Source organism: Oncorhynchus masou, chromosome 29 (assembly GCF_036934945.1).
Source record: "Oncorhynchus masou masou isolate Uvic2021 chromosome 29, UVic_Omas_1.1, whole genome shotgun sequence".
NCBI classification, from domain to species: domain Eukaryota; kingdom Metazoa; phylum Chordata; class Actinopteri; order Salmoniformes; family Salmonidae; genus Oncorhynchus; species Oncorhynchus masou.
The window spans coordinates 39,847,125-39,874,978 of record NC_088240.1 but is presented as its reverse complement, the minus strand read 5'-3'; the positions used below and the strand labels follow the sequence as shown (position 1 = coordinate 39,874,978).

The 27,854-nt window shown below is 43.8% G+C and overlaps 1 pseudogene; it reads left to right on the top strand.

Moving 5' to 3' along the window:
• LOC135519634 (plakophilin-4-like) overlaps positions 1-27,854 on the top strand; it is a 100,878-nt pseudogene that overhangs the window by 37,349 nt on the left and 35,675 nt on the right.

The window sequence follows — 27,854 nt, the reverse complement described above, 5'->3', positions numbered from 1 at the left end:
CCTTCTCAACAATGCATATTTAAAAATAAGATAATAGAGAAGGGGATGGAGAGTGCTGAATGCTGTTCATTGAGGACAGCTTGACATTCAACACCATAGTACCCTCCAAGCTCATCATCCAGCTGGAGGCCCTGGGTCTCAACCCATCCCTGTGCAACTGGGTCCTGGACTTTCTGACGGGCCGCCCCCAGGTGTTAAAGGTAGGGAGCAACATCTCCACTTCACTGACCGTCAACACTGGGGCCCAACAAGGGTGTGTGCTCTCAGCCTTCTCCTGTTCACCCATAAAATAAAAATGATATATATATATATATATATATATATATAACAAATAACACGGAATACTATGGCATAATACGATCTACTATGGTTAACAATTTCTAAAACTGAACCACTGTATCAGCAAAACATTTACATAATGTATTGACAAATCATATTCAAAAAATAATCACTCTAAAATGGTTAAATATCACCCCCCCCCCCCCCCCAAACAGCCTGCTTTGAAAGGCTGGTCATGGCTCATATCAACAGCATCCTCCCGGACACCCTAGACCCACTACAATTCGCATAATGCACCAACAGGTCCACAGATGACTCAATCTCAATCGCACCCCACACAGCCCTTTCTCGCCTGGACAAAAGGAACACCTATGTGAGAATGCTGTTCATTGACTACAACTCAGCGTTCAAATGGATCCTGGACTTTCTGACGGGCCGCCCCTGGGTGGTAAGAGTAGGTAACAACACGTCTGCCATGCTGATCCTTAACACTGGGGCCCCTCAGGGGTGTGTACTTAGTCCCCTCCTGTATTCCCTGTTCATCCACGACTGCGTGACCAAACACGACTCCAACACCATCATTAAGTTTGCTGACGACACAACAGTGGTAGGCCTGATCACCGATAACGATAAGACGGCCCATAGGGAGGTGGTCAGAGAACTGGCAGTGTGGTGCCAGGACAACAACCTCTCCCTCAATGTGAGCAAGACAAAGGAGATGATTGTGGACTACAGGAAAAGGCAGGCGGAACAAGTCCCCATTAACATCGGGGCTGTAGTGGAGCAGGTTGAGAGCTTCAAGTTCTTTGGTGTCCACATCACCAACAAACTAGCATGGTCCAAGCACACCAAGACAGTTGTGAAGAGGGCACAAAACCTTTCCCCCCTCAGGAGACTGAAACTATTTGCCATGTGTCCCCAGATCATCAAAAGGTTCTACAGCTGCACCATCGAGAGCATCCTGACCGGTCGCATCACCGCCTAGTATGGGAACTGCTCGGCATCTGACCGTAAGGCGCTACAGAGGGTAGTGCGAACGGCCCAGTACATCACTGGGGCCAGCTTCCTGCCATCCAGGACTTATATACTAGGTGGTGTCAGAGGAAAGCCCATAAAATTGTCATACTCCAGTCACCCAAGTTATAGACCGTTTTCTCTGCTACCGAACGGCAAGCGGTACCTGAGCACCAAGTCTAGGCCCAAAAGGCTCCTCGACAGCTTCTACCCCAAGCCATTAGACTGCTGAACAATTAATAAAAATAGTCACCGAACAATTTGCATTTAATAAATGGGTCACTAGTCACTTTAAACAATGCCACTTCAAATAATTTCACTTTAATAATGTTTACATATCTTACAGTATATACATGTGGTATGAGTAATGTATTTCTTAATATCTACTGCACCTTGCCTATGCCGCTCGGCCATCACTCATCCATATACTATATGTACATATTCTCATTCACCCCTTTTAGATTTATGTGTTTTAGGTAGGTGTTGGGAATTGTTAGATATTACTGCACTGTTGGAACGAGAAGCACAAACATTTCGCTACACTCGCATGAACTTCTGCTATTTGAGAGAGCAGAGCAGTTTGCTGCAGACCAGTGTGCTGTTTTAGCAGCAACATGCCGTCACTGCAGAGACTGACTTGCGTAAGGGAGGGCAAATAATCTGCTGCCAAAGGGACCTGATGGAGACCCCAGAGGAGCGGTGTGCCCTGGGCACAGTGGTCCGGGCCTGTTTTAAACCCAGCCCAGCTCAGGGACAACCTTCCTTCCTTCCTTCCTTCCTAATGTCCATCGCTGTCATCTGTGTCATCAGTAGTAGGCAGGAAGGCATCAGTAGCAGCAGGATGATCGAGACCAATGACCAGGGACCGGCGCAACAGGGACCAATGAGTGGCTTCTTGCACATGGCGTGAGGAAGGTATTACAGGACCAGGCCTCGGCCGTCCTCACAATTCAGTTTGTCCTCGGAATCCCCGAAGGAGGAGCAGGAAGCGGAGTAGCGGCAATAGGCGGACACAGCGCAGGGGTGGATTACCCATGAGCTCTAGCAGCTCTCTGAGGTACCCCATCTCTCAGCAGCACAAGGCTCTGACTCTCCCACCAACTAGCACTGAGAGAGGCTGAACTAACGCTGCAGGTCGGCAGACTCCATCTCATTGTCCACTTCCCAGTAGCAGACAGGATCTAACGTTTCTAGATAACTCTCCTCGTCGAGATTGTGCCTGGAGCCACGACTTGGAAAAGACCTAGCTATCGATCTCCCAGAGGAAACTTATGTTCGTGGGGCCCAGATGATTGGCAGTGGGAGGTATGATTGCCCTTCTTCGGCAGTGTTTTGTATCTTTGTTTGGTTCTAAGTGACACACAGATTGCCTTGTGTGTTGCTTTCATTCAGCTGCAGAAGGCATCATCCACAGGAGCAGCAAATCAGAAGAGCAGCAGCTTTTGTGTTGGAGCCAGTTGCAACCAGCCGGGCAGAACACAACTACCATCAGGCTCAGGGAGGGGGAGTGAGCTTTGGGAATATTGGTTGAGTCACAAACGGCGCCCTGGGCAGAAGTAGTGCACTATATAGGGATTTTGGTGCGATTTGGGATGTAAAAGTTGTCTTCTGGAATGTAGTTTCCAAAATATTATCTACAATATATAGAGAATATTGGTCCAATCTTGCCTGCCTTTTCCCACCCTTTCTTCCCCCCTTTCCTTGCAGCCATTGTTAAGATGCAAAGTAAGATTAGAGGCATCCTCTTTTAGATGCAGACTGGGTTTACTCTGCCTCTCTGTATAGTGCACTGTGTAGGGAAGACCCTGGCTGTGACCTGTGAGTTGGTATATGCAAAAAAACAAAACACATTTCCAATTCAATTGAAATGGGGCAAATATAAGCACCCACGTAATAATAAGGACATGTTATTATGTAGGGAATAGAGTACCAATTGGGACAAAGACTCTTCTCGTCTCTTCTCTCTCAGCAGGCCTTTGTTCCAGACGCTGGCTGTCACGTTTGCATTGTAATGATCCAGCCCAAGATGCAGCGCAACTGTCATGTTTCCAACGCAGAAGGAGAAATGTCCTTCCTCTTCGTCCGTCTTCTTATCCGTCACACAGACGGCCATGTTTCATCTCCAATCTAGCGGCGCCACATTGTTTGTCAAACTACACACGTGACAGGTTTACAATATGGGGACATTAATTAGGAGTTTCTAAGCTAATGCCTGGCTGTATGGATATTAATACTCGGCTGATGAAGGTCGTTGAAGCAGACGTGCGAACACTAGACTCGTAAGTGAAACCACAGGGGTATAGTGTCTCGTCGAGCTCGTCTCTGTTGCCTCCCTGCCATCAGCTAGCTTTTTGTGACACAGCTTTTTATTTGTTGTGGTTTCACAGACCTTTCGCCTTCTGGAACGGTCAGAGTAGTAATCCCCACTAACTGTCCTTTATGTAGGACGGTTAGCCTTCCCTACGTAGGGCACTACTTTTGACCTGGTCACAGTTAGTGCACTATGTAGGGAATATGGTGCCGTTTAGGACACAGCCTGGGTTTCAGAGTCTGGTCCAAGTGTCTGCGGAATCCACCGAGCCAGCTTGCTGCTAATGCGGCCTCTTCATTGGTAATCTATGTGAGATGCTCGAGCACCGTGTAGCATATGTACAGTTTTAGTGGAGACCTTGAATGCCATCCCACTGGGCAAACACTGTTTGAACCAACGTTATTTTCACATCATTTCAATGAACCAAGGTGGCCTAGACGTTGAATTTATGTCTATGCTCAGTGGGATGCTTTACATAGACTGGCATCGGAGAGCTTTGTTGGCACAACGTCAGAAGCGGGATTTGTTCTCTACACGTGAAAATACTACGCATGGAACATAAAGCGACGAAGAACGTTTCATTGAATTCTTCATATTGTTGAGATTTGTAGATTAAGGTATGGCTTTTTTTAAGGTATGTTTTTAAAGGGGACTTTAAATCGGTTCTCTTGTTCAGTGCTTTGCTTTTCTCATTCTCTTTTTGTGTTTATGCTTATTTCTTGCAAATGTCTGTGACAGCAAACCTGTACCTTGTTCCTCCCACTTCTCAGTGTTTTTCCCAAGGTGACTTTGTGTAGCAGTGATTTCCAGTGAGTAATTACGCTGCATGGTTTCTCCAGTGTCTCTCTTCAGGACCAGTCTCCCTAGCCTGCTGCTTTTCCTCCTCTCCTCCGGCACTTCTTTCTCTCTCTCTCTCTCTTCCCCCCCATTCAGCTATGTCGTAGGCCTCATCAGAATACGTTAGCAGCCACGCCGCTGCTAGGGAGCAGGGCTGTCAAGCCCCATTGCCACTTAATGAACAAATATGTTTCCAGAGGATTTCTCTCAACCCCTGGTAAAGGAAAAATCCATCTGCCTTAGTAACTTAAAATTAACCTGCAGCCCATTTGGATGACGAACGTCTGTGCCCTCTTTTCGCAGTGCCTGGATCAGATCAGAGCCCAGTTTGCACACCAAATGGGACCCTATTCCCTGTATAGTGCACTACTTTTTGACCAGCGCCCTGTGTCAAAAGTAGTGCACACGTTAAAGGGACTAGGGTGCAATTTGGGACCCACTCCTCTTTCCGAGTGCTGCCAGGCCTGTGCGCCATCACATAGAGACTCGGCTGCACAGAGAAGTGAGAAATGAAAAGTCAGATAAGTTCTCTAGTTTTAATTAATAGAGGGATTTGGACGTCCTCTGAGGCACAGATTGCTGTGATATAACTCACTGTTGTGTCGGGGGGGTAGTTGAGTGCAGTACTGCACTGCTCTCTCCTTCACTAAAGTCAGGTAGGAGGTATGTTGAAAAAAGGGACTGCCCTTGTTCTTACACTGAAAGGTTTACTATTAATTGACTAAGTCTACTAGTTGTCTTCCAAAGGATACTGTAACTTCACTTCACAGGTGGACCTAATGCCTGCAGTACTGCTACAATATGCCAGTGGTCGTCCTTTTGTATTGCATCATCTTGATTCTTGTAGAAGATGCCTACACCCCGCTGTGCTGTAGCAGATTTGGTGTTTGTTTACTTCTGTCAACATGTTGACGATGCGTATTGTTGCTGCTGTTCTCGGAGCAGTTGCTCTCCGCATGATCGTCAGCTTGGCTTTAGAAACTCCAACAAAGCCCATTTTATGAAGACGTTTGATTGCCCCGATTTAGAAGAATAGAACTACAATTTGGGTTGAAAAGTGTGATGTACAGTAGGATTAGAACTGCTGCTACTACGTGGCAGGTCAGACCTGGCGAAAGAACTGGCGAAAAATCAGTAACACTCTATGCTTTCCGCCACACTACCTAGAATGCTAAAAAAAGCATTAGACATGCTTTAAAGTGCTGCGTAAAATATGATGAAATCCTTTGCTGCTCGGGGATGGTAAAATTGCGGTCACTTGGGGAGAAGATGGGGGAATATGCTGACACATGCCATATGTTGTCATTTCCTGTCTCTGTTCTACAGTAGAGCAGACAATGAGGACAAGTCTAGGAGAGGGACATGCCACCGCTGGCTTTGCCTCTCATTGGGCCTCCCCAATGCGATCCAATTCCAACTTTATTGTCCCATTTGGGTAATTCATTGTGCAGCCAGGAATACAGAGACACGTGCATATTCACATTTCACAAAGGCCCACAAAACTGTGCAGAGCCAGTCGCCTAGCTCCCAGCACTAACCACATGATTCTCTCCACCAGACACCGTTGTGAAACCCTGTCGTCCTCCCTTCTCAGTCTCTCCTACTGTCTCAATTAAGTGTAAAAAATATATATATATGTGTGTGTGTGTATAGATGTATATGTAAAGAGTGGAATTAACAGGTTGACAAAGCCTCACAACAGAGTGGAGATGCGTGAGGAAGTTTCTTGGTGCTGTTGGATCAGACATAGTGTGGATCTGGCCTGTAGAACACTGGAGCTAGACTATCCCCTTATGGGTTCATATTTGCATGCACTCACTGAGATATTTATATCTCGGCATAAGTGCGCGATTAGTATGTCGGAGCTGATGTTTGAGGGCCGACAGAGAGCGCTCCAATGGCCGTCAATTCTGACTTCTGCTGGCCCAAGGCGGGCCATGCCAGCGTCACCCAAACCAGCCCTCTGGGCCTGATTGAGCCATTACGTTCAATCAGGCCCGGGGAGAAGAGGAGAGCCCGTTGGAGTGGAAATGATCAGCAGCTTCTAATCAGAGCCCTAGAAATCTATATACAGGAGGACTCTGCTACTAAAAATACACCGACACAGTTAAACCTGCGTTGCATTGTTGTGACCATGGTCTTCAGCCCTATAGGCCAGGCACAGTCTTCCTTTCTGGTATGAAGTTACAATGCCACAGTCTTTTGTAATGCTTTTTGTGGTTTTGAAAGTGACTGATACCACTTGACTCTTTCTCTTCCTACTTGTTCTATGTCATTTCCAGCGGAGAAAATGACACTTTAGTGTTAAAAGCAGGCTACTATAAAGTATAAAGGGACCTCTCAATGGGACTTCCTGGATAAATAAAGGCTAAATGAATACAAAAATAGTCTGCATCCTAAAAATAGCACCTTTATCATGTCAAGTGTAGACCTGTAAGTGGTGGCGAGTGTGGGGCTGAGGCTGGGCCGGGCTGAGGCTGCAGGACCGACTGATCAGAGGACAGGCTTGGCGCTTCCAGCTCCCCTTTTGTCACTGTCCATAAAGCTTCCGCGAGGGTCGTGCGACCTGGGGCGTGGTCGGAGTGTCGTCTGTTTGTACTGGGCCGTCAGGTTCGTGGACTGACACTCATTGTCATGCCAAACAATGAATGGAGCTGAGCGGAGCCTGAGCAAAGCGGCATGTTGTTAAGGGACGGCCGGTCTCCATTGTCTCCAACCCTCTCTCCACTAAGCCTGGCACAGACCGACTGGGGGGGGGGACGGGGGGGGACAGGCAGGCAGGCAGGCAGTGGGCCCCCGCCGCTTCCACTCCTCGCCGCAGGGGATAAATAAGCACAGGCCTTGTTTAATGGTCATTACCGCAGCCGTTGTCCTGACGCATCGCATCATTAAGCTGAATAGATGTGTCCCATTCCGCGGCTGACTGAGCCATGCTCGGCAAACACAATGAATTTATACATGGAGACCATAGCTAGAGCCATTCTATTTAAGGCCAGTTGTATACGCTTCTTTTTAGGCTGTGTCGTCTTTGCCCTTGTTTCAATAGATGGGTGCCCATGTTATGAGATGCTAAGTATGAATGTATTTGATCCATATTTGTCACGGGCTTCATACTCTTCATAACAACCGCTCCTGTGGAAATTGGTGTTGGAATGCACAATAAAAACATCCAATATTAAAAGATGAGGAGAGTGATGTTGAGTATCACGTTGCAGTAATAGTTATGGCCGCCGAGTAGATGCAGTGAGGAACTGATGGGCTGGCGACCCTTGAGTGTTTGGCTGCAGGGTGGGAGAGGGCCAGTTACTTAGTGCCTTCAGAACGTATTCACACCCCATTACTTACAAAATGGATTTAATTATAAAAAATAAACAATTCAAGGATCTTTGCAAAATATTCTGTAATATCAAAGTGGAAGACACATTTGAACATTTGTAAAATGTAAAAATGATATCTTGATCAGATATAGCTGAAGTCGGAAGTTTACATACACTTTGGTTGGAGTCATTAACTCGTTTTTCAACCACTCCACAAATTTATTGTTGACAAACTATAGTTTTGGCAAGTCGGTTAGTTCATCTACTTTGTGCATGACACAAGTAATTTTTCCAACAATTGTTTACAGACAGATTATTTAACTTGTAATTCACTGTATCACAATTCCAGTGGGTCAGAAGTTTACATACATTAAGTTGACTGTGACTTTAAACAGCTTGGAAAATTCTAGAAAATGATGTCATTGTTTTAGATGCTTCTGATAGGCTAATTGACATAATTTGAGTCAATTGGAGGTGTACCTGTGGATGTATTTCAAAGCCTACCTTCAAGCTCTGTGCCTCTTTGCTTGACATCATGGGAATGTCAAAAGAAATCAGGCAAGACCTTAGAATTTTTTTTGTAGACATCAACAAGTCGGGTTCGTCCTTGGGAGCAATTTCCAAACGCCTGAAGGTACCACATTTATCTGTACAAACATAGTATGCAAGTATAAACACCATGGGACCACGCAGCCATCATACCGCTCAGGAAGGAGATGAACGTAATTTGGTGCGAAAAGTGCAAATCAATCCCAGAACAGCAGCAAAAGACCTTGTGCAGATGCTGGAGGAAACGGGTAGAAAAGTATCTATATCCACAGTAAAACAAGACCTATAACCTGAAAGGCCGCTCAGCAAGGAAGAAGCCACTACTCCAAAACTGCCATTAAAAAAAAGCAAGACTACGGTTTGCAACTGCACATGGGGACAAAGATCATACTTTTTGGAGAACTGTCCTCTGGTCTGATGAAACAATAATGGAACTGTTTGGCCATAATGACCATCGTTATGTTTGGAGGGAAAAGGGGGAGGTTTGGAAGCTGAGTAACAACATACCAACCATGAAGCACGGGGGTGGCAGCATCATGTTGTGGGGGTGCTTTGCTGTGGGAGGGACTGGTGCACTTCACAAAATCGATGGCATCATGAGTAAAGTTAATTACGTGGATATATTGAAGCAAGATCTCAGTCAGGAAGTTAAAGCTTGGTCGCAAATGGATCTTCCAAATGGACAATGACCCCAAGCATACTTCCAAAGTTGTGGCAAAAGGACAGCAAAGTCAAGCTATTGGAGTAGCCATCACAAAGCCCTGACCTCAATCCTATAGACAATTTGTGGGCAGAACTGAAAAAGCATGTGCGATCAAGGAGGCCTACAAACCTGACTCCGTTACACCTGCTCTGTCAGGAGGAATGGTCCAGAATTCACCCAACTGCTTGTGGAAGGCTACCTGAAATGTTTGACCCAAGTTATACAATTTAAAGGCAATGCTTCCAAATACTAATTGATTGTGTGTAGACTTCTGACCCACTAGGAATGTGATGAAAGAAATAAAAGCTGAAATAAATCATTCTCTCTACTATTAGACATGTTCACATTATTAGAATAAAGTGGTGATCCTGACCTAAGACAAGGCATTTTTACTAGGATTAAATGTCAGGAATTGTGAAAAACTGGGTTTACATTAATTTGGCCACGGTGTATGTAATCTTCCGACTTCATCTGTAAGTATTCAACCTCTTGAATCAATACATGTTAGAATCTTCTTTGGCAGCGATGACAGCTGAGAGTCTTTCTGGGTAAGTCTCTAAGAGCTTTGCACACCTGGATTTTACAATATTTGCACTTGATCTTTATTTAAAAACAATTGCCATCTACCAATAGGTTCTTTGAAGCTTTGGAAAACCTCCCTGATCTTTGTGGTTGAGTCTGTGTTTTGAAATTCACTGCTCGGCCTCAGTTGAACACTGTTTTTGGACGCAGAGTGAGTCCATGCAACTTATTAAGTGACTTGTTAATCACATTTTTACTCTTGAACTTATTTTCGCTTGCCATAACAAAGGGGTTGAATACTTATTGACTCAAGACATTTCAGATTTTCATTTTTTATTAATTTAGAAACATTTCTAAACATAATTCAACTTTGACTGTGTGTGTGTGCCAGTGACACTATCCATTTAGTCGATTTTTAAATTCCGGCTGTAACACAACAAAAAGTCGAGGGGTGTGAATACGTGCTCGAAGGCACTGTAGTACTCGGCTCAGGCAGGAAAGACCTGGAGAGGCAGAGGGTTGTTTGCTCTGCTTCCATACAGGAAGCACTGGATCTCCTCCATGCACGCAAGCAGCCGCAGTGGAGGCAGGGATGGGGCACAGAGCGTGGGTAGGACAGGCTTGGAGCTGGTCCGATAGTCGTGGTTATCAAGCTCTTAGCGCCTTATGGCAGCAGCAGATGCCCCTTTCGGCCATGTTTCATCATAAACACAATCTGGATTCCATTCAGACCTGCTTCATTGCTCAGCAGAAAACACAACACGAATTTACCTTGCTGTATCTAGTTTTTATTTTATTTTTTACATCTTTTACATTTTAGTCATTTAGTGTAGTGGAACTCAGTCTGGCTTTCACTGTTGAAAGTTGTAATAGTCGACTGCACAAGTGCAATTTCAAAATTGGGTAGTGCATCACCAGCTCCTCTTGTCATGTCAGTCAGGTTTTTTTTTTGCCCATAGAGTGTGTAATGTTCAAATATCACGTGACTATAATTAAACATGGCAAAATGGTATAGAATTGTAGGAAATAAGCTTCAAACCTACAATGTTTTCTCCACCGACGAGACTGGGGTGAACAGTTTGTCATGATAGGTGCTTGTACCCATAGAAATAGATAGATGGGGGGGGGTGTTCCCCAATACTGGAAGATGGGCCTGAGTGAAAAAATGTGGGATCCCCTGAGTTAGCAGATGCTCTTATCCAGAGCGACTTAACCCTAATTGCTCCTGTAAGTGCCTTGCTCAAGTGCACATTGAAGTCTCCTCTGGGATTCAAACCAGCGACCTTTTCGGTTACTGACCCAACGCTGTTAACCACTCGGGAACCCTATTTCTAGCCCTGAGATTTGCACGTTTCTTCCCCTAGGACATTCAAGGCAACCACGGTCAAACCACGTTCAATTTGGAGTCGGAGCTTAGAAGGAAGGCCTACGAAAACAACTGAAAGCACGGCCAACTATGTTCATGACAAACTATATATCTGTGTGTTTACACAAACATTTGTACGTCTTCAAGAAAAGTTTACATTTTAAAATGTTTAATAGTCCACGATACAATCGTGCCGTGTCATTTTGTTTTCCGTGGTGTGTGTGTGAGAGAGAGCGTCTGTCTGTCAGTCAGTCAGTCAGGTATGCATCCCACTCCCTATACAGTGCACTGCCCTGGTCGTAAGAGGTGCACTACGTAAGGGAATAGGATGCCATTTGGGACGCGTTGTGTTTGTCAGGCTCTGGCCCAGGGGTTCCACACCGTCATGCCAACTGGCTGTGAAATGGTTTCTTTGAATTTTTTTCTCTGTTTTGCCTACAAGAAGCACCCCTGCGAGTTTCATCAAATGTTCTTTCTTATACACAACACGCAGTATGAACTCCGCGGTATGAACTCTTGGGTCCTGGTGGCCTATTTTTCTCTCATGTCAACAGATTACCAGAACTCCCCTAGCCTCCAGTGAGCTGTAAAGTCTATTTGTTAGTTTTTTTGGGGGGGGGTACATAAAGTCCCCCTCTCGCTCGCTCTCCCCTTCTCTAGTCTAAACAGTTGCTCCAGCACCAGTGATCGGATAGCATAGCCAGTCAAACTGCACACATGCTTTTTCAGGAGACCATTATGAAAGTGGTGTGTGCGGAGACATGCACATACCAGTGATCTGTGTGCTCAGATTTAATATCATGTGTAATGTGGTGCAGTGCCGAGAGAGCATGAGGATAAGCACAAGGTGTTGGCGTCACACACACACACACACACACACACACACACAGAGTACACTCGTGCTGTTAGATTACCCTGTGCAGTGCAGTGTTTGAGCTTTATTTAAAAGATGAGCAGTTACACCACCACCCCAGGACGTATTTTGCCAGATGTCACGAAAAAGATCTCATTGTCTCCAAGACCTTGATGTTATGATCTTCCTCAGAGACAGTCTATAATTACTAGACTCGGAGTAAGCTCGACTTGATAACTAGATTTAGTCTGTTTTTATTTGTCATCATACACGTGATTCTTGACCAGAAAATACGTTTTCCTCTCGCATATTCTATACATCTCTAAAGCGGCTGCCATGAAGGATTGATCATTTCCTTTAAAGTATGTCAGTGTGTTTTCCTGTCAGGAAATATACACATGGTGCTCTCTGTTTCTGTCCCTGTTTAAGATTGTGTGTGTGTGTGCGCGCGCTAGAGCCACACTGTGGATGTTCCTACTTCCTGAGGAAACTGCAGTGTTGTTCGTCTCTCCCTCTCTGTGTGGCGGAGCAGGGTTGAGCAGTGCTCCCTTCTCTGTAACCCTCTCTGCAGCAGGCACAGGCTGCACATGACCATTACAGAGCCAGAGGAGAGCAGCGAGGAGAGGAGGGGACAAGTCAAGGCAGGGGAGGGAGGGGGAGGGGGGGCATTGGCTAGCACTCTTCTGAGCCAAATGAGTCTCCAGTCAGGAGACGTTCTCAGAGCACCTACAGAAGTGGTGGAGAGGAGGCGTGAAAAGTGGGCACCCTGAAGCCACAGAGACCTTGTCCAATTTCCTCTTGAGGAGTGCTGTGACTACCTCTTGAGGAGAGGAGTGCTGTGGCTGGGTGATGCTTCATGGAATGGACTTACAGCTGGGCTGAAGAAAGAGTGAGCTAAGCTAGCTAGATTACCGCCTCCTCAGCCACACATGCAATTAAGGTGAGTGGGAAATGGCTGTGTGGGATGTGTGTAGGTCTAGTTTGTGTGTACATGTAGGTCTACAAGTGTAATGTGTGTTTATACATGTGTATGTATACATGAATGCATTTTTTGAGTCTCTTCGTATGACATGCTGCAGTGCTTGAAGCCCGGCTGAGAGACGGGGAGAGAGAGCCCAGGCAGAGTCCTAGACACGCAGCCTCACTGGGGTTAGATAATTACAAGAGTCAGATGCTGATTCCTGCATTGCTCCCTGAGGAGCAGCTAGTAGAAGCAAGGCAGAATAAGTCTTTTTTTGCCCAGGCTAAAGTGGTGCTTCTATCTCTGTGTGTGGGCTGTACATTATCATGCGTGTGTGTGTGGTTTAAATGGTTTGTTTGTTTTCCAAGGCATAACATTTCCCCCACGTTATTGGCATGTGATTGTGCTTGTTTTTGTACATCTTATGTCTGTTCTTCATTCCTTCTTGTCATCTTCATCATCAACATCATCATCAGTGGAGAAGCACCCATGTCTTTTTTTAAATTTAAAACATTATTTTTTTTTTACCAGGAAGTACCATTCCATACCAAAACCAGTTTTACAAGGGAGACCTTGTATAAGGCATGGCATCTCCGACCTTGTGTTAATGTGTCTTGTCCTTGTGTCTTTCTGCAGGAGCTCCAGTTTGAGAGGCTGACCAGGGAGCTGGAGGTAGAGAGACAGATTGTGGCCAATCAGCTGGAAAGATGCAGACTCGGGGCCGAGTCGCCAGGCGCTGCTAGCGACAGGTGATGAGAACACACACACACACACACGTAGTGTAATATGCTCGTCATAGCTTGGCACATGGCTTCTTCCTCAGTCACAGCAGTTGGTGTTCTCCATAGTATAGCCTCTTGGCAAGAGAATACAGTGGCAGTGTAATGAAATCTGATTGGACGGTGTGCACGGAACAGAGACGGAGGCGTCATCTTCGATGCTCTCATCAAGTCACCTATCAGTTTGACTCGCCATTACATGGCTGAGATAAGTCAAAACAGTAGGTTGCCTATGGTAGCAGATACTGGAGAAGATGGCAGGAAGTTTGCTGGTCTAGGCTTAAGCCTACTTTGTACCCTACGCAATTATGCACTGCAAGAAAACAATTAGCTACGCAAAATGGCCGTCCTGCGTACTTGTCGAGTTACAAATTGCGGCCACCGCACACGTTTGTGTATTTTTGCTAGGCCAGCACGCCAAGCATTTTGTGTAGCTTATTGCGTTGCATACTTGCATAGGCCAGGGATTTTCAAACTTTTCTTGCCCAGTAAACCACGACCAGGCAAACCCACGACCAGGCAAACCCACGACCCAGGGACTCCCATCATACGATATGTTAGCAAAAAATTATTAATACATTTGGTAGACAGTTTCATTCTTTTGACCTTTCCACAGTTCATTGGAAGAGGAAGTGTGAACTCTTACCTTTATAGCTAATGTACTATTTATCTTGGCATCGTAGAGAAAATGTTTCAGTTTTGAAGCAAATGTTGTGCAATTCTACTTAGTTTGGCATGCAGCTGAGAGACAATTTGACAGTTTTAAAGCTAATTTCCTGCAATTCCATGCATTTTGCCATTGCTAGTGCTGGGTTCCTCTGCTCAAACAGAACAAAATCAATGGGCATGTTTTTTGTTTAAATAAAAAAATGTATATTCTCCTTGACTTTCTAGTGTTTTGATTGTTCGTTCTCACAGATGGTATTATTTAAAGATTGTGTGTGTATGTATGTGTGTATATATATTTATGTATGTGTGTATGTATATATGTGTGTGTGTGTGTGTGTGTGTGTGTGTGTGTGTGTGTGTGTGTGTGTGTGTGTGTGTGTATATGTGTAGTGCATTCAGAAAATATTGAGTCCCCTTCCCGTTTTCCAAATTTTGTTATGTTACAGCCTTCTAAAATTGATTCAATTATGTTTTTTCCTCATCAATCTACACACAATAACCCATAATGACAAAGTGAAAACAGAAACCTTATTTACATAAGTATTCAGACCCTTTGCTGTGAGACTCGAAATTGAGCTCAGGTGCATCCTGTTTCAATTGATCATCCTTGATGTTTCTACAACTTCATTGGAGTCCACCTGTGGAAAATTATGTTGATTGGACATGATTTGGAAAGGCACACACCTGTCTACACAAGGTCCCACAGTTGACACTGCATGTCAGAGCAAAAACCAAGCCATGAGGTGAAAGGAATTGTCCGTAGTGTTCCGAGACAGGATTGTGTCGGAGCAGATCGGGAAAAAGGTACCAAAACAATTCTGCAGCATTGCAGGTCCTCAAGAGGGCATTGTGCATTTCAGTTAAAATAACAACTCATTGTTTATATCCCTGGACAAATTAGTTAGCAACAGCAAGCTAGCTATCTAATTTTCTCTCAATGTTTGTTTTTCGACATGTCCCCAAGTTAATATAATTGGTTCAGAGTTTAATTTTTGATATTTCAAATTGCGTCTGGTGTGGGCGCTCTTGCAGTCTGGTCAGCATGTTAGTTAGATGTACAATTGCACGACTAAGACCTCCTCTGCAAAAACGTTAATTATTGACAGATTTCTTGAGTTATTTTAGAGTAATTCTGACTATTTTGAGGAAGTGCATACAGCGTCTCAAAATTAACAAAAAGTACTATTCCTGCTTTTTTCTAGTTTCTCAAGCGGTCTTTTATGGGAGTATGCGAGCGCACTCGTTCTTTTCGGCAAGCTGAATTCTGCTAAGCTCCAGCTGAACTGAAGCATGCTGATGCCTTAACATGCAGACTAGACCGCTCGCGCCATCACGCATGTTGATTTTGTCCACCCACACCAGACACGATCATGACACGCAGGTTGAAATATCATAACTAATTTGGGGACAGGTTGAAAAGCATGAAATATTTATGCCAATTTAGCTAGCTATTTTGCTGTTGCTAGCTAATTTGTCCTGGGATACGATCATTGGGTTGTTATTTGACTTCAAATGCACAAGGTCCTCTCTGACAATTAATCCACAGGTCAAAGGGTAAACCAAGTTAGTTTCTAGTAATCTCTCCTCCTTCAGGCTTCTTCTTCTTGACTTTATATGGTGGTTGGCAACCAACTTTAAGGTGTATTACCACCACCAACTGGACCGGATCTTTCAATCACCCCACGTATATGCTCCTAAAAGCCAATGTGATGGGAGAGGCAGGACTTGCAGCGCGTGAAGCGTCAAGTTCTATTTTAGCGTCTGGCTATGCCGACGCTCGTGAGCAGTGTGGGTGCAATGATTGAATAACATGTATGTGTAAATGTATTTGCAAATCAAGCGGTGTGGTCGGCATGTAAGGGAATAGGGTGCCATTTTGGTCCTTGTATTCCCCACATGTCAGTTAAGATTATGCTCTGTGCTGTTCCTCCTCATGCCTCACTGGCCACCAGACACATGTGTCCACAGGAGGCTTCATTTATTTACAATAGTCAACGTTACCTCCAAATCGCAGCGCTTTTCCTATGTCTGGCTAAATCTCCTGCATGCTTACTTTGCGATGCTGTATGGATGTCATGTTACGTATATCTGTTGGTGGGTTTATTTGAAGAACTGTTCAGATTTAGCCCGAGTCCCAAATGTCACCTTATTCACTGCTTTTGACAAGCTCTGGTGGAAAGTAGTGCACTACATTGGAAATTGGGTGCCATTTGGGACTCATCCTCTATTTAGCCTACATTTTGCAATTTAGTAATATAGCAGATGCTTTTATCTAAAGCGATTTACAGTAAGTGCATTCATCTAAAGATAGCTAGTTAAGACCACATCACAGTCGAAGTAATTGCATTTTTCCTGAAACAATGACAGTGCTAGTAGGGAAAGACAATTGCATATTTGAGGGGGGGGGTGTCTTAAGATGCTATTTGAAGAGGTAGGGTATTATTTGGTTTCAAGTGCTCCAGCTATGCAGCATTGGATCACACTGATTAATTTTGGGGGGATCATAGCACCTGATGTGGTGTTGAGTAGGAATGGTAATGGTGAAATGCAGCAAGGGAAATAAGAGGAGGTTAATGGACTGTGGCATGTTAGGGAAATTGCTTAATGAACACATGTTAGTGGCACTTATTAATACTGGTGGTTTCTGTTGGTTTTTAATGTCTGCTTTAAATCAGTTATCCATTGTGCTGATGTGACCAGTTTTGGTCTGGTTTTAGAGGAATGGCCAACAACATGTTGAATAATGTGGGATATTTGGCTACATCTGGAATTATGTCCCATATTACTCATGTTTATGCTCGAATTTTGACCAGGTCCCATAGAGCTCTGGTCAAAAGTAGTGCACTTTATAGGGACTATGGCGCCATTTCGGACACACCCAGTGTATACAACGTATTGTGTAGAGCAGGTATTCCCAAACTGGGGTACGCCCAATGCCTTCAAGGGGTACGCCAAATAAAAATGGGATTCACGTAAAACAAAAAAATATACTTTTTGTTTTTCCTTCATATTTTCAAACAGTCCGTTTATATTTTCCAACGGGGCTATACATTTGGGTGAGGGCTTTTCTCTCACCTGAGTAGCAATGTTGCACTGCCAAAAATAAATGAAACCATCTAATGTTCAGCAAAATAACAACACAATGTCAGATACAGGTAGCCCAGTCAAGTAATTAACATTCAATCACATGAACTGTTACGCTCTCGCAGGAATTCCACTAAGACTCCGTATGTAGCCAAACGTAGCTGCTGCTCATGTTGGTATCTGTACTAATGGCGCAAAAGCCATGACAGGGAGACATAGTGGAGAGGTAATACAACATACAGAAGTGCGCTGGTTATTAAGGGGCAAAGTATTGACACATTTCTTTTTTTTTTTAAATTGAGAGACGAGCTTAAAGTTTTCTTTACTGACCATAATTTTCTCTTGTCTGACCGCTTGCATGATGACGAGTTTCTCATATGACTGGCCTATCTGGGTGATGTGCGGGACAAAATTGAGGCTATGATTTACATGATTGTGTGCAAATTAACTGAAGCTTACGGACAATGTCAAATGTGATATAGCGAAGCACCTGAGGGAGTTGGGTGCGCAATTACGCAGGTACTTTCCCGAAACGAATGACACAAACAACTGGATTCGTTTTCTTTTTCATGCCCTGCCTCCAGTCCACTTACCGATAACTGAACGAGAGCCTCATCGAAATTGCATGAAGCGGTTCTGTGAAAATATTATTTTAATCAGAAGCCACGACAGAATTTCTGGATTGGGCTGCGCTCAGAGTATCCTAAGCCTTGCAACCACGTACCTATGTGAGAGTGGATTCTGACAAACTCACACTCGTTCTTATGTTTAATTATTGTGTGTGTGTGTGTGGCAGGCTTACAATGATGGCAAAAACAATGTTTGAGAGTGCGCTGACCCTGGTGCTAGAGGGGGTACACAGCTGGAGGTTGAATGTTTGAAGGGGTACGGGACTATAAAAAGTTTGGGAACCGCTGGTGTAGAGGACATGAGTTCTCGACTTTCTAGTGCTATGTCTCTTTGTGGCTTGCCTGTTAGAACTCATTTGCCTTACCAGTATAGTTCTATGTGGGTATAGTGCTCCAACCTCCAGCTCTTGAAAGTAGAGTGTAGCCTAAATCATGAAAGCTCTTTCTGGGATTTAATAACCCTGGTGCCCTCATAGGAAGCATCTCCTCGCTGCAGACCTCAGCTACGTCCAAATGGCACCCTATGTAGTGCACTACTTTCTGGAGCTGGTCGAAAGTAGCGCACTACATGGGGGAATAGGGTGCCATTTGGGACATGGCCCCAGACTACCTGCATGGCTCCAGCAGGCCAACGGCAGCTCTCCGTGTGAGTGTCCATTACAGAGCTCCCAGAGCTGCTGCAAAGAGGAGCTGAATATCAGCCTGGACTGAGAGGGAGGCTCTCCAAAGTCTCTCCATACAAAGGCTGTCTACAGGGGAAATGGTGTCAACCAGGCTATTTACTGCTATTTACTCCACAAGCTAGATCCACTCTCATCCTCAGTGAGAGTGGATCTAGCCATGATATTAATCATATTTTTAGATAGTTAAATACCAAGGTACCAGCACTATTTTCTCCCTACAGGGTAGGGGTAATTTCCTCTGGTTGTAATCTCAGCACTCACAAGTGATATTGGTTTAGCTCTTCATCACAACAGTGAGTGGTTTTACAGGGTTATTCTGAGCCTTTGTATACCTTGTATGCAATGAAATTCAATCATGTGATGGCCATGGCCAGTTGGGAGAGGTTGTGGCCTTTTTTGGTGACCCTAGCCAGGGTAATCAGCTTTGGCAGGTCATTGTGGCCAGTGAGTTGCACATGTGTGACGCTGCCTGCACTGTGTTGACTTGGTGAGCTGTGAAATGCACCCTTTACTAACTGAGCAGGGCTGTTGAACGCTCCCTGGTCTGTACTGACTGTACAATCTGGGTAAAGCTTCCTGTATTACTGACTGAGCAGGGCTGTTGAACGCTCCCTGTCCTGTGATGTAATGCTCCCTACTTACTCCCTGGTCTGTAGTGAAGCAGCGTCCAGAATAGAGCCATCACAATCAGTCTGGGGAGGGAAGAGTCATTGGTGTCCCACTGTGGGATCAATACAGACCTCCACAGGCCTGTAAAGAAAACATGCACAGTAATTTTCACACCTTTTTTAACAGCCTGTGAAGAAGGAACGAGGTGGCAATCCGGGGCAATTTGTGTCTGAATGGAACAGACTACCCGAGACTTAAAGTCAGCACTTAGCTCAGTAGCCCGTCCGGCCCAACAATAGAGGTGACACCATGCTAAAGTGTTCTGCTGGGGCTCATTACATCCCATTACACTAGAGTACTAGAGTACTTCTTCATACAGTGCATTCGGAAGGTTTTGAGACACATTGACTTTAAAAAAAAGTATATATATTACATTACAGCCTTATTCTAAAATGGATTCAATTGTTTTTGTCCCTTATCAATCCGCACACAATACAAAAATGACACAGCAAAAAGAGGTTTTTATAATTTTGTGCTAATCTATATAAATATTGAAAAAAAAGCATGTCTTGGTTTCATCAGACCAGAGGTCCTTTAGGTCCTTCATAGTCCTTTAAGTGCCTTTTAGCAAGTGGGCTGTCATGTGCCTTTTTTTACTGAGGAGTATCTTCCGTCTGGCCACTCTACCATAAAAGACTGATTGGTGGAGAGCTGCAGAGATGGTTGTCCTTCTAGAAGGCTCTTGTATCTCCACAGAGGAACTCTCGAAAAACCTTTTTTCGCTTTGCCATTATGGGGTATTGTGTGTAGATCGATGAGGGAAAAATACAGGCATCAGGGATAGTATGACTTGACCAGCGGCCAAACTTTCTGGTTTGGTTGAGACCTCTCACTGGGAGAATGGAAGCTCCGGAGTGAAATGTCCCTAAGGTACAGATCTAGGATCAGCTTCCCCTCCCCCAATACTAAAGTCAAAGGGATACTTCTGGATATCTACTTCCCCAGTCAGATTAACTTGTAGAAGTCTATGGTATCTGATATAGACTTCCAGTCATTGCACAAATGATAGTTAGCAATTGCGCTAGTCAGCAACTTCCTTCAAACTGCACGCGGAGACATTAAAATGGGATCCACTAGTTCCTCTGACTCTGGGGAAGTAGTCAAAATCCCAATGTCTCCATTTGAAGGAGAAATCCACTCAACTATGTTTTGGTATGTTTTTTTCAATAGTCCAAATCAAATGTATTTATAAAGCCCTTCTTACATCAGCTGAGATCTCAAAATGCCCCAAAAAGCAAGCGATGCAGGTGTAGAAGCACGGTGGTTAAGAAAAGCTCCCTAGAAAAGCCAGAGCCTAGGAAGAAACCTAGAGAGGAACCAGGCTATGAGGGGTGGCCAGTCCTCATCTGGCTGTGCCGAGTGGAGATCATAACCGAACATGGCCAAGATGTTCAAATGTTCATAGATGAGCACCTCAAGAGTAAATGTCAGTTGGCTTTTCATAGTCCACTGTTGATATGGTCTCCAATGTTTTAAATGCCAACAGTCAAGTTCTCAAGATATTGGACTTTCAAGAAGCAAAGTGTCACCGGCCACATCATCATGATGATGCAAAATAATTTAGCAAATGCATGTTGCGTTATGTGTCCAGTGACACTTTGGTTCTTGGTGGACTAATGATAAAAATACAGAAATATTGTTCTTGAGTGTTTTTCTTAACCATTTGTGGGGGGGAAATGCAAAACTGACCCAAGATCAGCGTCTATGGGCAACGTCACACTCCACTGGAATGGAAGGCGTAAAGACTTCCCCTTTGTAGCTTACCAACGGACTGATGTGGTTGTGAGCTAAAGTTTTGCTGTCAGGTATGTTTTTGTTGTTGTAATGTTTGTGAGTATCAGCAGTTTACTGCCTGTCTCCCTCCACTAACCCAGGCTGCTGTGACTGAGAGACTGGCTATGATGAAAGCAAGAGTTTGTGGCCATGTCCCAAAGGGTACCCTATTCCTTATATAGGGCACAACTTTTGACCATAGCCTTATGGTCCACCCCTATGGGCCCTGGTCAAAAGAAGGGCACTATAAAGGAAATAGTGTGGCATTTGGGACATACTGTTATGCCACTTCATCTGCCATGGCACAGTGGAGCACACCTCTCCTAGCGTCCTCTTTTAATTGCCTGCTCCTCGTTGGCATGTAGATCGCCCTCCCCTAATTTCAGTGGTGTAAGGTACATACAGTGGCAAGAACAAGTGTGAACCCTTTGGATTTACCTGGATTTCTGCATAAATTGGTGATCAAATCTGATCTTCAACTAAGTCACAACAATAGACAGACATGGTGCGCTTAAATTAATAAAACACGCACATTGTGTTTTCCTTGGCAATATTGAATACATCATTTTTAAACATTCACAGAGTAGGTTGGGAAAAGTATGTGAACCCCTAGGCAAATGACTTCTCCAAAAGCTAATTGGAGTCAGGAGTCGGCTAACCAGGAGTCCAATCAATGAGACGAGATTGGAGATGTTGGTTAGAGCTGCCTTGCCCTATAAAAAACACTCAAAATATGAGTTTGCTATTCACAATAAGCATTGCCTGATGTGAACCATGCCTCAAACAAAATAAATCTCAGAAGACCTAAGATTAATAATTGTTGACTTGCATAAAGCTGGAAAGGGTTACAAAAGTATCTCTAAAAGCCTTGATGTTCTTCAGTCCACGGTTAGATAAATTGTCTATAAATGGAGAAAGTCCAGGACTGTCGCTACTCTCTCTAGGAGTGGCCGTCCTTCAAAGATGATAGCAAGAGCACAGCGCAGAATGCTCAATGAGATTAAGAAGAATCCTACAGTGTCAGCTAAAGATCTACAAAAATCTCTGGAATATGCTAACATCTCTGTTGACGACATAAAACACTAAACAAGAAAAAAACATTGCTGCACATCGGAAGTTTGCAAAAGTGCACCTGGATGTTCCACAGCGCTACTAGCAAAATATTCTGTGGACAGATGAAACGACAGTTGAGTTGTTTGGAAGGAACACACAACACTGTGGAGAAGAGAAGGCACAGCTCACCAACATCAAAACCTCATCCAACTGTAAAGTGTGGTGGAGGGAGTGTCATGGTTTGGGGATGCTTTGTCTTCCTCAGGGCCTGGACAGCTTGCTATCATAGACTTGGGAATTCATTTTTCCGTCGATCTGTCCGCCAATCAGAAGTTGGTTTACGCAACATGACAACGACCCAAAACACAGAAGTAAATCAACAACAGAATGGCATGACCTCGAGAGCGGTTCACACCAGACATCCCAAGAATATTGCTGAACTGAAACAGTTTTGTAAAGAGGAATGTTCCAAAATCCCTCCTGACCATTGTGCAGGTCTGATCCGCAACTACAGAAAACATTTGGTTGAGTTTATTGATGCCAAAGGAGGGTCAACCAGTTTATTAAATCCAAGGGTTCACATACCTTTTCCACCCAGCACTGTGAATGTTTACACTGTGTGTTCAATAAAGATATGAAAATGGATAATTGTTTACTATTTTAAGTATACTGTGTCTATTGTTGTGACCTAGATAAAGATCAGATCAAATTTTATGACACATTTTTATACAGAAATCAAGTTATTTCCAAAGGGTTCACAGACTTTTTCTTGCCACTGTAAGTAAAAACACTTTAAAGTACTACTTAAGTTTTTTTCTTTTGGTGTCTGTACTTTTCTTTACCATTCATATTTTTGACTACTTTTACTTTTTTCCACTACATTCCAAAAGACAATGTTATTTTAACTCGATACATTTTCCCTGCCACTCAAAAGTACTCAATAGTCCAATTCACACACTGATCAAGAGAACATCCCTGGACATCTCTAATGTCTCTGATCTGGCGGACTCACTAAGCACATGCTTCGTTTGTAAATGATGTCTGAGTGTTGGAATGTGCCCCTGGCTATCTGTAAATAAAAAAAATATATATATATAACAAGGAATTTGATACGTAAGTATATTTTAGCAATTACATTTTCTTTTGATACTTAAGTAAAAGTACTTAAGTAGTATTTTACTGGGTGACTTTTACTTGAATCATTTTCTATTAAGTTATCTTTTACTTTTACTCAAGTATGACAATTGGGTACTTTTTCCACCACTGCCTAATTCTATAAAATCCAATCAGCGAAATGGCAACAGCAGCTGGGTCGTCCCATGCTTTCTATCGCAGTTTTAGTAATTTATTTTTAAATCATCGCTGAATGTCTAATAAATCTGTGTTTTATTTAATGAAAATAACTAATATATAGTTTATTTCTTGAGCCTTCTTTGGACAGTGCTCAGCCCAGATTGGTTGATTAGGATGGTCTAGAGCCCACGTCCTTACCCAGATAAACAGTCATTGGTTTATTATAATAGGATTAATTGTGACATCATGATGTGGGCGAAAAGTTCCATCCCACGTGAACAGGCTGAAATTCCAGATTTTTTCCCAAACAGCTCTTACACAAAAAGGGCATTGTCATTTTCACAATTTCAGAGTGTCATTTCGACCTCCTAGTGTGGAAATATTATCACGTTTTTATCTGTACACTGCCCCTTTTTGTAATAATCAATGAAGTCCCCTTTAATATAGACCTAATGGAGAATTCAATAGATCTCATTTTTAATATGAATAAAGACTTGGTGAGCTGGTTCTAATATTTTTGGGCCATTTTCTGGTGTTTTGTGGTGGAATACAGAGCGGATCAAGCACAACTCGTCAACCCTGTTACCCATAGACAGGCTAGAAATGTTTTGGCATTCAATTACCCCCTTCTTGTTGCACACCACAAGTGTCCATTTCCCCTGTCACAATGGGATTTATGGATGATTTAAGATGACATCGTCAACCCTGTTACTCTATTTGGCACTTAATAGAATCTTACAATAGTACTTTTTCTATTCAACCTCTTGACGAGAAAGAACGTGATCTTTATGACCATGTTAAAATGAGGTGAAATCAATTGGGGTTTTTTCTCATCAAGTTGCACATCTCAAAAGGCACTGAATTGGTGGAATGACCCGGGTGCATGGCAATAATGACCCGCTAGAAATTTCCTTGGAAAGCATGTGGGTGGGAACCCTGCTTTTAGGTCCAGCACTCACAGAAGTCTTCTTGATTAATAGATTTATTAGAAATGACCTGAAAATTGCTCTGTTTTAAATGTCATTTTCTAAGTGAAGCTTGCCGGTCCAGGTGGCTGTTAGTTAAAGCTTTTACATGTTTGGACTTGGTGGGCTTTAGTTTAGTGCTGCTCTCTGCTTTGAGATAATCATGTTGAAGTGGCTGAGGCATACTATAGCGGAGAAACTTGGGGCCTAGTTGTATGGCCTCTTACAGGCAGAGGGTGCGTACCAAATGGCACCCTACTCCCTACATAGTGCAGAACGCTTGTCCAGAGCCAAATAGGATCGACTGTATGTACTTTGCGCCCTGGCCAAATGTAGTGCACTACATAGAGGGTAAGGTGCCCACTTGGGACACTACAACAGAGTGGCTCTCTGATGGGCTTCAGTAGAAGTAGCCTCATCCGTTAAGCCCTGACCCTCTCCTGCCTCAGCACTTTCCCAGGCCCATCATTGGGATGGGGCATCAGTTTGAGCTATCTGCCTGCCCACTTCTCCACTGATGCAGGACCAGCCACCACTGACCCCACCATCCATCACACTCTCCACCTATGGGTCCACTTGGCTCTGCAGTACCAGCATGCTCAGTTTGCCTCCAAAATGGCACCCTACTCCCTACGTAGTGCACTGTATATGGAATAGGGTGCCATTTGGGGCGTAGCCTCGGTATTTGTCTGAAGGCCCTAATGTGTTTTAACATGGACTCGATGTCAGGCCACCAAGCTTTATACCTCCTTATTCTTATTCTTGGGAGACAACTGCCCCTTTATTGCTGAGGAAATATCCACCCGCATCCATGTCATTGTTGCGTATGCTCAGCACGCAGTAGTAACTCAGAACAGGCAGATCCGTGTATGTGTGCATCCATCCGTCTGTCCGCGCGTGTGTGTGTGTGTACACGTATCCTGATTGGCTGTTTCAGTCTGTTTTATTATCGGTGGGGCATTGGCATTTTTGCTCAGATATCAATTGTTTTTTTCTATTTACTTTAGTAGCAGAGCTAACAGCTTGTCTTCAGCTTCAGAGCCTCAGACCCCATCAGGATGGATGGCCAAGCCTGACCTTTTTCCGTTTATTCTTAGTGTGTTTCTCAAAGACCGGCGAGGATGAAAAATAACCGACACGACCTCAGGGAAAAGGATGATCCTCCTCGTTGTCTGTCGTGGCAGTAAAGATCACCTAGAGAGGAGAAACAGCCATTTTGAATCGTATTTAAATGTTTGGTTGTAGCCATGTTATTTGTATGTTGGCCACAACTACCTCTGTTTCTTTCTATTTGGTTTGGTCTATGAATTCTCTGGTTGCATCTGAACTGACAATGTTTTTTCAATTTCATGTTTATTGTGATTTTTTTGGTGTGCATCCCAAATGGCATCTTACATAGGGCACTACTTTGGCCAGAGGCCTATTTCAGGCACACCTTTATCTCAAGCACAAGTAAAATAGGCCCATTTGTAAGCATTCGGAGGATGTCTGCTGGATATCTTCTATATGAATTTAAACAAGTGTCCTGTTGAGAACATTCACTTTCTGTCTCTTATTTGTCTATGTATCTAAGACCACCTCTCTCTTTTTGTCTTTCAGCTCGTCTGAGAAGTCCCTCCCCTGGAGATCTGCAGGTACGGTCTGATCATCCTTCCCTACACCATGTTTGACACATTCCCTATTCCCTTTATAGTGCACATATTTTGACCAGGACCTAAAGGCCTCTGGTCAAAAGTAGTGCACTATATAGTGAAACGGGTGCCATTTGTGACACAAAGTCCATGTCACCATACACTGATTGATATTCTTGTGAATCATTGAAAACCATACCATGGATGCAGTGCATTCAGAAAGTATTCAGACCCCTTCACTTTTTCCAAATGTTCTTATGTTACAGTCTTATTCTAAAATTTATCAAATAGTTTTTCTCATCAATCTACACTCAATACCCCATAATGACAAAGCAAAAACAATTTTTTTGCCAATTTATAATTAAAGGAAAACTGAAATCACATTTATGTAAGTATTCAGACCCTTTACTTAGTACTTTGTAGAAGCACCTTTGACAGCGATACAGCCTCGAGTCTTCTTGGGTATGACACTACAAGCTTGGCACACCTGTATTTGAGAAGTTTCTCCCATTCTCCTCAGGCTAAGGTTGGAATGGGGAGCGTCGCTGCAAAGCTATTTTCAGGTCTCTCCAGAGATGTTCGATCGGATTCAAGTCCGGGCTCTGGCTGGGCCACTCAAGGACATTCAGAGACTTGTCCCATCGGGTTCTTGGTCACCTCCCAGACCAAGACCCTTCTCCCCCGATTACTCAGTTTGGCCGGGTGGCCAACTCTAGGAAGAGTCTAGTGGTTCCAAACTTCTTCCATTTAAGAATGATGGAAACCACTGTGTTCTTGGGGACCTTTAATGCTGCAGATATTTTTTTGATACCTTTCCCCAGATCTGTGCCTCGACACAATCCTGTCTTGGAGCTCTACGGACAATTCCTTTGACCTCATGGCTTTGTTTTTGCTCTGACATGCATTGTCAACTGTGGGACCTTATACAGACAGGTGTGTGCCTTTCCAAATAATGTCTAATCAATTGAAATTACCACAGATGGACTCCAAGTTGTAGAAACAGGATGCACCTGAGCTCAATTTCAGTCTCATAGCAAAAGGTCTTAATACTTATGTAAATAAGGTATTTTTTAATTTAAAAAAATAAATAAGCAAAACTTTTTTCACTTTGTCATTATGAGACATTGTGTGTAGATTGACGATAATTTTCTGTTATTTAATCCATTTTAGAATAATGTAAAAAAATGTGGAAAAAGTCTAGGGGTCTGAATAGTTTCTGAATGCACTGAATACACTCTGTATACACAGTTTATTAGGGACACCACCACTTTCACGAAATTGATCGTTCCTACAGACAATGAGTCAGGTGGCCGTGGCTTATATAAAAGCAGGGCATTGAGGCACTCAGTTACTGTTTGATTGAACGTTAGAATGGGCAAAACGAGTGACCTAAGCGACTTTGAGCGTGGTATGTCGGGGCGCACAACTCGAAGATCCTTGTCACGAATGGGCTACTGCAGCCTCCGGGTTCCATTCGTACAAGCTGAAAACAAGAAGAAGCGTCTCCAGTGGGCTCTCGATCACCAGCACTGGACAATTGAGGAGTGGAAAAACAATGCGTGGAACATGACTGCGAGTTCAGTTTATTTGAGTGGCCAGCGAAGTCCTCAGACCTCAACCTGACACAGCAACTTTTGAGATGAGATGGAACGGTCTGTTGAATGTACCGCCGTCCAATCTGTAGCAACTGCGTGATGCCCTCGCGTCCTACACCTTGTAGAATACGCCAAAGAATTCAGGCTGTTCTGGAGACAAACGGGTTCCCGGTACTAGATGTGCTCCTTCAATGAATGACGGAATATCTCCTGTTTGGTTAAATCGTGTTGATGATTACACAGATGGCAGATCAGCTCATGAATAACGGAGAGATGAAGAGAGGTAATGGGCATGTTAAATAAATATTAATGTCTACTC